At 47.3% G+C, this 12,928-nt stretch overlaps 1 long non-coding RNA gene across 2 annotated transcripts; it reads left to right on the top strand.

Annotated features, from left to right (window-relative positions):
* The first annotated feature begins 10,737 nt into the window (after nucleotides 1-10,737).
* Nucleotides 10,738-12,656, top strand: LOC123130285 (uncharacterized). 2 transcript variants are annotated; one of them, XR_006463790.1, is made up of 4 exons: nucleotides 10,738-11,079; nucleotides 11,230-11,241; nucleotides 11,508-11,606; nucleotides 12,369-12,656. It is a non-coding gene; the product is annotated as an uncharacterized lncRNA (long non-coding RNA). The 2 variants fall into 2 exon arrangements; XR_006463789.1 differs by having other exon boundaries at nucleotides 10,739-11,241.
* The last annotated feature ends 272 nt before the right edge of the window (nucleotides 12,657-12,928 follow it).

Below are 12,928 nucleotides of genomic sequence, written 5' to 3'. Positions count from 1 at the left end.
GTAGATCTCCAGACGCCAAAACCAGCAGTCCGACGTTGCCAGTGGCGACCAACCTCACCCCGCGGCGGCCGACGGAGTCCGAAGCCAGGATCCAGATGGATCCGATCCAGATCCGGCGACACCCGCGACCACCGGGCAGTACCAACGCAGCCACCACCTCGCAACTCGCAGACCACCACCGACATCGCCGGGAGACCCGCCGCCGCGCCGCCGAACCCCACGTTAGCCCGGCGCTCCCCTCGTCCCCACTGTCCCGCGCCAGCCAGAACGAGATGGATGGGAAAGGAGCCCCGCCGCCGCCCAGCCGGCCAGGCTTCGCCCGGCGGCGTTGCGGACGGCGGCGAGGAGGGAGAGGGGCGGAGGGAAGTGCGAGGGGCGGCGGCTAGGGTTTCCCCTCGGGTCGCCCGCGGGGACGACGCGAGGGGCTGCATGAGCAATGTCTACAGCTACGGCATCTTTAAACCTTATGCAGAAGGGCAGATGACAGCAAAAGTGTTGTCAGACAAGTATAAGAATGGTTACCCAAAGATGGAAGTTGCGACTTCATCTTGCTCTGGAGATGGCGGTCGCCTAAAGAAGAAGACACTGAGGGCGGTCCTTGAATTCAGGAAATACGTGGTAAGAAAACTCAAGGTGAATAGATGCATTTGAATTTCAAATGTCACATGTATCTTTGACACTTGTCATTGCAGGAGCTTGATGAGATCTGCCGTGATTCCTACTGTATATCTCCAAGATACACAGTATTACCTTCAATAACAGATGGTATATATAAATACTTACCTTTATCACTTTAAGTTTCTGCATAGACAAGCATTGGGTCGCTGGACCATAGCTCTCACGCATTGTTTCGAGCACTTCTTCACTAGCCGGTTTCCTATCTTTTCAGGAACGTACACCGCCAGTGTACGTCTTAGATGCCCTGATGTTAAGATTGTTAAACACAATTACATAACATGTTGTAGCGTGGCAGGATTGCATTACTTGCGCATATATGTTAGGTAGTTAGGAAGGACATTTATCTTAACTAGAGTCCTTATCTCTACCTCTTTCTTTCTTCTCAAGTTTGTAATCTCAACTGCTGTATGCACTATCCAGGGAGGTGCGCCCCTGGCCTTTATAACACGCAACAGCGCCCCGACGATGGGTAAGACGCTTTCGCCTATTCGCACATGGTATACAGAGCCTCCTCTTCCAAACCCTAACTGCTCCATAGTCCCAAGCCATGTCTTCCTCCAGCGCCGCCCCAAGCAATCTCGGTCAGGTCACGGAGAAGCTCTCCCAGACGAACTACGTCCTGTGGCGAACTCAGGTTACGCCGCAGCTGAGAGGAGCTGGGATCTTCGGCTACGTCGATGGAACGATGTCGGAACCCACCCGCCTCCTCGTCACCAAGGACAAGGACGGCAAGGAGTCATCTGAGCTCAACCCTCTCCATCTCATCTGGGTGAGGGAGGATCAACAAGTGCTCGGCTACCTCCTCAACAACCTCTCCAAGGAAGTGTTGATCGCAGTGACCACGGTCACCACCGCGCATGCCCTCTGGGTGGCGCTTGCAGGCATGTTTTCTTCTCAATCTTTGAGTCGTGTAAACAATATTCGCACTGCCTTGATCAATGCACAGAAGGGCACCCAATCGGTTGCTGCATATTACGCTCATATGCGTGGCCTTGTCGATGAACTCGCCGCGGCCGACAAGCCCATCCAGGACGATGAGCTCATCTCCTACCTGCTGCATGGGCTGGATATGGACTATCAGCCTCTCGTCTCCGCCCTCGACGCCCGTGTCACGCCGGTCTCCATCGACGAGCTGTACTCCATGCTGAGCAACTTTGATCAGCGTGTGGCACAGTTTCACAGCACCGGCGGCGGCTTCAAGTCTTCGGCCAACGCCGCCACTTGCGGGCGCGGCGGGTACTCCTCGCGCTCTCGCGGTCCTCCTCGACACAAGGGCAAGCAAGGTGGTGGCGGCTCCAGCAACTCCTCTCGCGGCAGACGTCCCAACTTCACCAACAACAGGGGCCGTCGCGGCCGGGGTGGCAGCGGTGGCGGCTCGGGCAGATCACGCCCTGATGTCGTACGCTGCCAGATCTGCGGCAAGCCTGACCACACGGCCAAGGACTGCTGGTATCGTTTCGATGAAGACGATGCCTCCTCTGATGAAGATGACAAGGTAGCTGCCGCCGCTGATGGGTCATATGGCGTTGATACTAATTGGTATCTTGACAGCGGCGCTACCAACCATCTCACGGGAGAACTTGAGAAGGTGACTCTTCATGAGAAATATCATGGCAAAGACCAAATTCACACGACAAGTGGTGCAGGTATGAGGATCAGTCACATAGGTCATTCGGTTATACGTACCCCTTCTCGCAAGATTCATCTTAGAAATTTTTTGCATGTTCCTAGTGCCAACAAAAATCTTCTCTCCGTTCATCGCATCACCATTGATAATCATGTATTCATTGAATTCCATCCTTTCTTCTTTTTGATCAAGGATTAGGCCACGAGGAAAGTTCTCTATCGAGGTAGATGTGTTCGAGGGCTTTACCCGTTGATTCCGGAGTTTAGAAGATCAAATAAACAAGCTTGTGGTGCTATCAAGCTTTTGTCCACACGATGGCATGATCGTTTAGGACATGCATCTTTTTCTTTGGTTGAACATTTGCTTAGGAAAAATAAGCTCCCGTTTGTTGGTGAGCGAAATATTGAAGCTATTTGTGATTCTTGCCAAAGAGCAAAATATCATCAATTACCTTACCCTATATCTACTAGTGTTTCCACTCAACCTTTGCAATTGATATTCTCTGATGTTTGGGGCCCTGCCCCCACCTCGGTTGGTCGACACACATACTATGTTAGCTTTATTGATGACTATAGCAAATTTTCTTGGATTTACCTTCTCAAGAAAAGATCTGATGGTTTTCAAGTGTTCAAAAAATTTTCAAGCACTTGTAGAACGCAAGTTTGACAGCAAAATTATTGTTGTCCAATCCGACTGGGGGGGAGTATGAGAAGCTCAACTCCTTCTTTCAAACCCTTGGCATATTCCATCATGTGTCATGCCCTCACGCTCACCAACAAAATGGATCGGTCGAACGCAAACATAGGCAGATAGTTTGAGGTTGGTCTAGCTCTTCTTGCCGGCGCTTCTATGCCCCTTAAATTTTGGGACGAAGCGTTTCTCACGGCCGTTCACATTATCAACATGCTTCCGAGTCGAGTTATCAACAACGACACACCCACCGAACGACTTCTTCATGTCAAACTCGACTACACATCACTTCATGTTTTTGGGTGTGTCTGTTGGCCTAATCTTCGACCCTACAACTCTCGCAAGCTCATGTTTCACTCAAAACAATGTGTTTTTCTCGGGTATAGCTCTCAACACAAGGGGGTCAAATGTCTAGATGTCTCTACTGGTCGAGTTTACATATCCCGTGATGTTGTATTCGATGAAACCAAGTTTCCCTTCGCTGAGTTACACCCAAACGCCGGCGCTTTACTTCGGAAAGAAATTCTTCTTTTGCCTCCAAATCTAACCGGCTTTGCTAATGGGGAGTATAACTCTGATGATACTACTGTGACTAACCCTCTTACCACGTTGCATGAGTTGTGTGATGACACAGGAAGCTACGCTGAAGAAAACGGAGTCAGAAATAATGAAGAAAATCGCCCAACAGGGCCATATTTCATGTGTCGGGACTTGGGGAGCAAATCTCCCTCGGGATCGACGCCTGCAGGCGTGGCAGACCTGCCAGCAGGATCCGTTCCGGGATCGCCGCCCGCAGCTTGATCAGGCGGATCCCCTTCAGATTCCGCGCCCGAGCCCTCCGCTTCTCCCCCGCGCCCGACCGCACGTCAGCAGGCGGCCCCGCCTGCGCCACGCGGCAGCCAGCGGCTGGAGGCGCCGGCCCACACTCGCCAGGGCCCACGGGCGGTCGCTTTCCGGCTCAGCCTGTCTGCTACAAGCGGCGGGATCTGCGTCAGCCAACTGGCCCGGGCCCAACAGGCCCCACACCTGGCACATGCGGGGGACCAGCGTCATCATTGCTGCGGGACGAGCCCTGTCCGGCGGGATCTTCTGTGGCGCGTGTGACTCCGCCCCATGTCGCTGCCTCGCCTCCGCGCACAGAGGATCCGGCCTCTGTTTCTGGTGCGGCTGTTGTGGATCCTACCGAATCCACCCCGGGATCAGCAGCTGCAGCTCCCATGGGATCTTCTACGCCGGAGCCAACCACGTCATGACGTACTCGTCTCCAACAGGGGGTAATACAACCAGTAAATTACAAACGTATGACAAAATTTGGCATGATCTGCTCTACAGGTGAACCAGGCGAGCCGTACTCACTTGAGGAAGCCCTTGGTGATGAAAATTGGAAACAAGCAATGAAAGAAGAGTACATGGCCTTAAAGAGGAACAACACATGGCACTTGGTTCCTCCACGCCAAGGTAAAAACCTTATTGACAGCAAGTGGATTTTTAGGATTAAGAGAAAATCTGATGGCACTATTGATCGTTACAAAGCAAGACTTGTAGCAAAAGGTTTTAAACAACGGTATGGCATAGACTATGAGGATACCTTTAGTCCAGTTGTAAAAATTGCCACTATTCGTCTTCTGTTATCTATTGCTGTTTCCGGGGGATGAAGTCTTAGACAGCTAGATGTTCAGAACGCATTTTTGCATGGTGTTCTGGAAGAGGAAGTGTACATGAAACAACCTCCTGGGTTTGAAAACAAGAATGCACCTTCTCATGTATGTAAACTTGACAAAGCCTTATATGGATTGAAGCAGACTCCTCGGGCATGGTACTCATGGTTGAGTCACAAAATGCAAGCACTTGGTTTCATCCCTTCAAAGTCTGATACCTCCTTGTTCATTTACAACAAATGCAACACTCATATATTTGTTCTCATCTATGTTGATGATATTATTGTCATAAGTTCATCTAATGAGGCTATCACAGGCTTATTGAAGGATCTGAGTGCAGAATTTGCTCTCAAGGACCTTGGAGACTTGCATTATTTTCTAGGGACAGAAGTGAAGAAACATGATAATGGTCTTCACCTCTCTCAGGAAAAGTATGCAACATATCTGGTAAAAAAGGCTGGTTTGCAAGGGTGTAAACCCTCACCTACTTCACTATCAAGTTCAGAAAAAATTTCTCTTACAGAAGGGCAGCCTTTGGGTCAAGATGACAGCACAAGATACAGGAGTCTGGTAGGTGCGCTTCAATATTTGACACTTACACGGCCTGATATCTCCTTTGCTGTTAATAAGGTCTGTCGGTTTCTTCATGCACCCACCACAGTTCACTGGACTGCTGCAAAGCGTATATTTTGATATGTCAAGAATACTCTCAATATTGGTCTGAATTTTAGTAAGTCATCATCTACACTTTTGAGTGCTTTCTCATATTCTGACTGGGCAGGCTGCCTGGATGACAGGCGGTCCACTGGTGGCTTTGCAGTATTTTTTGGTCCCAATTTAATTTCATGGAGTGCAAGAAAACAAGCAACTGTCTCTCGATCCAGTACAGAGGCAGAATACAAAGCATTGGCAAATGCAACAGTTGAGATCATATGGGTGCAATCACTGCCGAAGGAACTTGGTGTAAAAAGTACTCAAGCTCCATGTTTATGGTGTGATAATCTGGGTGCCACATACCTATCTGCCAATCCAGTCTTTCATGCCAGAATTAAACACATTGAAATTGATTTTCACTTTGTCAGAGAACGAGTGGCTCAGAAGAAACTTGACATACGTTTTGTGCATTCCAAGGACCAGATAGCAGATGAATTCACAAAGCCTCTTCCCACACGAAGCTTTGAAGATTTCAAACATAATCTCAACTTGATAAAGTTGTGATTAAGGGAGGGTGTTAAACACAATTACATAACATGTTGTAGCGTGGCAGGATTGCATTACTTGCGCATATATGTTAGGTAGTTAGGAAGGACATTTATCTTAATTAGAGTCCTTATCTCTACCTCTTTCTTTCTTCTCAAGTTTGTAATCTCAACTGCTGTATGCGCTATCCAGGGAGGTGCGCCCCTGGCCTTTATAACACGCAACAGTGCCCCCATGATGGGTAAGACGCTTTTGCCTATTCGCACAAAGATGACCATCTATGATGGTCCTCGCGAGACCCCACTCGAGGCGAGGTGCTCTGCAGCTGCCAATATGATACAGAAGCTTTGCAAGGCATAGGAAACAGGAGAGCAGGATACCTGATGGCAAGGTTCTAGTTGGGGACGGCCAGGAGGTGAAGCCTGGAAATGCGTTTTGCTCTACGAGTTTGTATTTTGTTGCGTTGGGCACATGCGTGTCAGCCATGTGCTCAACGAATTATCATTGTTTTGTTAAGTTTCCGTTCTGTTTGGAAACTTCGTATTCAAACTTTGCTTGAGTGGAACTGCTGTGCTGCATTGCTCGCTGACGCGCATGCATGAGTTCGTCGCTATCTCTGAATCCCCTGCCTACTGCCCCCCAGCGAGCTTGTCCGTTGTCGTCATGGGACTTCCTTGCACGTCCACGGGAGCTGCAATAGGGGATTTCGGCTGCTGCCTGGACAGAGTTATTTGTTCTATTTGTACAGCTAAATCTGCTATCCTTTGATGTATTCTCAGATTAGTAGTACTTGCTGTCAGATTACTTGCTTCCTATCAGTGTTATCCATCTGGTACCAGTATTCTATACGAGATTTTTTGGCGAAAGCACAGACTTGGCATAATGAGTGATGAAATGGAGAGTTGTGTTACAAAGCAGCTGCAACTGAAGATGGTCTTTGAGGCATTCAAGCATACTTGGTATGATGAGAGATCAAGATAACTGCCACCATCATAGTGCTGCCATTGCAGGAGCAACTTATTAAGGCTATTTTTTTTTTTTTGAAAAGGAGGATCACCCCCGGCCTCTGCATCAATCGATGCATGCAGACATAACTTATTAAGGCTATGGCCACCATCATAATAAGAGATCAAGATAAGGAGGCACTGTTTTGTGATCATGGCAAGTACACATCAATCATCATAATGGTAGATATTCAAGGTCTCGAGGAGTTCAATACCAAGCTCAAAAACTCTCTAAAGGCACATCCCCCTTCCAAGGTTGCTCTAGCTTTTATGTTACCTCCGAAGGTACGAAACTATGAAATAAACAAACGCAGGTCACGAAAGCTAAAATCAAAGAAGTTCAACCCAGCCAGAATCAAGACTCGATAATAGCCAGGCTAACAAAAACAAAAGACTGAACAGTTGCCGAAGATCGAGATCATCAAAGGATGCGTGGTTCAGGGGGATCATGGACTCCTAGGCAGTCCTTAAGTGGCATATAGCGCCTTATTTAACTGTAAAACGGGAGTGAACGGTAGAGTATGTTTGAGCAAAACTGTTATGACACTATGCTTGAATATTAGCACTTTTCGATTAGCATTAATTGGGAAAGTGCTAATATTCAATCATAGTGCCCCTAATTTACAAAGGTTTTAGAATCGACGACTCAAAATTAATCAATAACAGTATGAATTAGTGCTTCAACGTGATAGTTTACAGAAAGCGCTAACTGATGAAGGTTTTAGAAACGACGACTCAAAATCGTTCAAGAATCAAGATGGTGCGCTGAGTATCAAGAAGTACGAAATTTGCTCGTCTACTTTCAGGATGCAGGCGGACACAGACGCCTGCGGACCCGTTAGCCCCGCGTCGCTCTAATTTTTTTTAGACAATCCGCGTCGCTCTAATAACGCAAACAGCCTTGCGGATGAGCCGCAAAAATGAAACGGACTTGGCCCGCCTATCCTGCTCGGGCCTGTAGCCTACTTGAGTTGTTGATATATCTGAAAGTTCAACGTTTCAGGCACATGTTCAGCTTGTGCCTTCATGTACATATGCAGCAGCAGCAGCAGCCAGTCAGTATGCAAAGCTAGGCGTGCAACCAGCCAGAGCAAGGCTAGTGTGCATATCAACGTCCGCATCTGTCCGCCAGGAAATAGCAGGCAGTCATACTTCGCTATTCCTGCTGTTCGCTGAGTGGAAAGTTCAGTAGAGTACGTCAGGAGAGCCTACTTCGATAGAATTCATTCTCTGTTGGAGAATTCTGTTTCAGTTTTACAAAGCTTTCTTTCCATCGGAAAAAATAATAATCTGCTGACTCAATTAGTACATGATACGGCTCACCGCGTGGATCACCGGCCCTTCCAAACGTTCAGCTAACCTTCCAGTTCATCCTAACAACAAATTAATCGGCTAAATAAACGGTGTTCCAGGTTTTGGGTTCGGACTTCGGAGTGTAGACAGATCTACGCCCGGCAGTTGACGTCTGTTGTGTTGCGAGCGCCCTGCCTTCCTCTGCCGGGACATTGGCTGCCACTGCTTTCTTGTGGTCGTACACGTATTCCTCAAGGACCAATCAACATGATGATCAAGATAAGCAACACGAAGGAAATCGAGCGTATGCGAGCTCGCTTTCTACGGCCGCCCAATCTTTGCTATTTGCAAGCATGATCTTGGATTTTGGCGCATCCTAGATTCCCCCTGCCTCCCAAGCCGCATCCATGAACATGGAAGGAGTTCATATACATACATTGAACAGGTATACGAACCAGGCATTCATACTTGGAGTATCGTGTAGTACTAGTGTGCTCCACCTCTGCGTGGTCGTAGGCAGTGACACTGCTTGACCCGATTGATGGCTATAAGAAATTAGTAGAGGGGCATCGATGATATATGGCTTCCGATTTGTATTCCAAGCTCTCTCTCCAACTAGCCATATATATATATATATGGAGATATTACCATTAATGTAATAAATTACAAGCCTGCGACTAGTATCATATAGTAGTGGGAACCAATTGAGCTGCACGATAGAATGAATGTAGCATGCATATACCTTGGAGTATCGTGTACTACTAGTCAGGGGCGGAGCTCTGTTGGGGCCGACCTGGGCCATGGCCCGCCCAGGATTTCGGCAAAAAAAATTACATATATGTTGCCTTAGCCCAGCCCACGCGCAGGCACATCATCCCTATCCTTTCCTTGTCTCACGCATGCGCAGGCAGTCAGGCACGGATCCGACTTGCCTGTTCCCTTCTCATGCTCCCATCCGTGCTCCCAATTTATCATATGGCTGTCTTTTTCTCTTTTTCATTTTTAATCTAATCATCTCCCCCCTGATTTTAAGGAGGTGGGGTCGGACGTTATTTTGTTCCAATCAAATCAAGCCACATACGCGGGAGCACGGGCACACGCCTGGGGAGCAGGCAAGTCTCGTCTGTCAGGCACGGCTTCCTCAATTCCTCGCCCTCTCAGTCTCAGGCTCTGAGCATGTAGCCACACCGCCGATGCCGACCGCCGTGGACAGGGAGCACCGTCCACCGGAGCGCGCCGCCCGCCGTCTCGCAGAGCAACAGCCGCGGCGACGGCGACGCCCGCCGGGATCTTGCGTCGCCCTCGCCGCCTCACCCCTGCCCTGCTCCCTCCCGCCTCACCCCTGACATGTATTTTCTAGTATGAAGATCAAACAAGATTGCGTAATAAGATAGAAGATGACATCTTGCTAATAACTTATTAATTCATGTAGAGGGTAGAATTCAGGAGACCTACATCCACGAAGATGTCATTGCAGATTTTATAAACAAGAAGGATCGGAGAGTTGATTTCTCGTATGTGAGTACGCCCATGTCTAATGTCTCAACACTTCTGTATTAGCTAACTGAATAATCAGAATTTGGAAAAAAAAAATGCTCTTCTTTAGTTTGGCCCGTCCAACTTTTCCTTTCAAGCTCTGCCACTGCTACTAGTGTGCTCCACCTCTACTAACGTTGCATGCATATACCTTAGTCATTCAAATGTAAACGAGGCATGGTCATTCTAAAGCCCAGAAGCCTATAAATTTAGGCCTAAAGCAAGCTTCTTCCTTTTTTCTTTTAGTGACAGGCCTGAGCAGAAACTCAGGGAATCAAATGTGTTACAGATATCTCTTTTGAAAGAAAAGTGAGCTGAAGACTTGAACCGTAAAACTCTAACATAGTTCTAAGCCAAGATGTGTCAACTAATGATGCTGAGAATTGAAATGCCTCTTCTTCCGTTCCAGGCAAGGACAAACTTCTTTTAGTTTGTCGGTGTATATAGAAAAATAAATTAATATCTACAATATCAAATATATATAGTATGAAAACATATATATATATTATATATCTATACCTACTATTAAAAGGAATAGATATTTTTAGTTTGGTTTCGCTTTCTTTCGCCCCGTTTTGAGTATTTTATCTGCATTATTTTTTTAGTCTACTATATATATATATATATATATATATATATATATATATATATATATATATATATATATATATATAAGCAAAGATATAAAGTTTCACTAGCACGGATGCAATCACAAGCGCTCATTCGTGTAGGGATCCGGTCCCTTCCCTTACCTCTTTTGCATTTTCATGTTTTATGTTATTTGATGCTTATTTCCTCTTATAGGGAGCGGTGGACCATGCTGCCTGCAAGACAGCAGCACCGCGTAGGCACTAGGCTGCCGCAGTCCAGCAGGCAGGGACCACTCGCCTTCCGGCCGAACGGTTCCAGGATGGACATCGGTACCAGCCCTGCTCAGGCAAACGTTTTTCATCGTCATGGATACGGCATGGGAACAGGGGCGTACCCGTGAGCAGGCACCAGCACTGCGCCGGCCAATACGTGGGAAAGCAGACCCGTGACCAACAGCGTGGAAGAACGAGCAGGGGTGTCGCTTGCAGCCTTTGGTAAAACTCATCCGCACAAAGGAGAGAGGCCGAAAATAGGAGACACTGAGAGGAACAGATACATCCTGGTCGCGGCAAGATCACAAGGCAGCGCACCCTCGTCAGCGACAGCTCCCCTCTCCCTGTAATCCTGAGCCCCCCACCATCTGGGTGCGCCGTCCCCTTCCAGGCACAGCCGCCGGCGACCTCTCCTTCACCATCACCGTCTCCCCGCCCCGATCTCCGACCTACCCACCATCTCAAGCAGGTCCAGATCCGCCACAGCTCCCGCAGGCACGCGCCGGCAGACCAATCAGATGCACGACGTGGTCTCTTCCCCCTCTTCGCCTCTGTTTGTTCGGTTTGATTTGATTTGTAAGGCTGATGTTGTTTGTTCTTTTTTATTCGATTTGTCTACGTGTGCTATACTCTTCCACTCTCGTGGCCACCATTCTGCTTCCTCCCCTCCCCTGGTTCAGCAGCAGCAGCCGGTAGCACCTCATCCCCATCTCACTTCTTCGAATCTACAGACCGTGTCTTTTCTTGTTCACTGTCTTGTTTCTCATAAATGCATTCTTTTTCTCAGAAACTTTACACTGTCTTATTCTTGTACTGATTAATTTAGGAGAGAGTAATTTTGCCCTAGCGTTTACACTCATTGGATTTGAGTAGAGTATATAGATTGTTTCTCACTCAAGTAGAGCCGTGTGGAGATAAACAATGATCTAAAACGTGTATGTGTATCCTTCCTGTCTAGTAGTGACAAGCGATTTGGAGGGAACAAGCTGAGCAATTGCAGCCGTCCTCCTCGCCTAGGAGGAGGAGGAGGAGCTCCATCACATTAGCAGCAGCTCAGGTCCATCCTCTCCCTATATGCTCATCTTGTGTTGTCGTACAAATTCAGAAATTAATACTAGCTTGTAGCAGTAGGCCTCAAAGTGCAGCAGCTCATGTTTTTGCTGAATTTTTTGTCAAGTGTGCCATATGTGAAATTAGTAGAGAGCATCTGCAGTTTGAGATTCAACAGAGAGCATTCTTTCTGTTTCAGATTCAGTCATAGTCATATGTACAGATATTCCAATTCAGTCTAGTTAATTAGTACATACCTACTGTTTGAGCATGTTTCAGATTCAGTCATAGTCATATGTACTGACATTCCAATTCAGTCTAGTTGATTACTAGTAGTACATACCTACTGTTTGAGCATGTTTCAGATTCAGTCATAGTCATATGTACTGACATTCCAATTCAGTCTAGTTGATTACTAGTAGTACGTACCTACTGTTTGCCTTTTATTCCTTCACCAGATCTATATTTATTCTTATAAATACCAACAGTGGCAACACTACTGTGTACTAATATATCTGCACATTTTTTATATTATAGAATTAAGCCATGCGCTCCCCAAAATTATAGACTGAATTGGAACATGCCAACAGTGGATATTGTAGAATTAAGCCATGCATTGAATTTCCATTTGTATTTTCCATATGAATTGCAGAAACTATTCTAGCATTTTCAAACAGTAATCTTCCATACGTATTATAGAACAGATCACTGAATCTATCTGCATGTTTAACAATTTCTGTATACTTTACTTTGCTTCCATTGTTTTTAGGCTCTGAATTCCAGTTTTCAATTAGGCAAGACATGAAGCCGTGGCCATTCAAGGTCATCCTTGGCCCCGCCGACAAGCCCAGGATCGCCGTCGACTACAAGGTGTACCCGTGCAATGCTTGTTTCCTTGAATCAGAAGGTCGATGCAAGCAAACTGCAGTGTTTAACTGAATGTGTTTTGATACCATTCTCCAATTTGGCTAGGGAGAACAGACTGGTGCTTTTTGTGCACACTATTCCTTCAGAACTTGTATGTCTTTGATCAAATAACTTTTATGATAGTGGAAAATGGGCAAGGGCCGGGCCGTCACCCCCCAAGTGGCGCGCCGTATCTTGATCCGGATACGGTGGCAAGTGAGCGAGGATCGGGTCGTCGCATCCTTAGTGGCGCGCTACATCGGCGCCCGGATGTAGTGGAAAATGAGCAAGGGTCTTCGCATTTGACTCGACGAGTGCGAAGGGTAAGGAAGCTAGCCGAGCCTAGGAGGATTCGCTTAGGTAGCTGGAACGTAGGGTCTCTGACAGGGAAGCTTCGGGAGCTAGTTGATGCAGCAGTGAGGA

The sequence above is a fragment of the Triticum aestivum genome, chromosome 6A (genome assembly GCF_018294505.1).
Source record: "Triticum aestivum cultivar Chinese Spring chromosome 6A, IWGSC CS RefSeq v2.1, whole genome shotgun sequence".
Classification (NCBI taxonomy): Eukaryota; Viridiplantae; Streptophyta; class Magnoliopsida; order Poales; family Poaceae; genus Triticum; species Triticum aestivum.
Note: the sequence above shows the minus strand (reverse complement) of the source record. Positions and strands in the feature narration are given on the sequence as shown.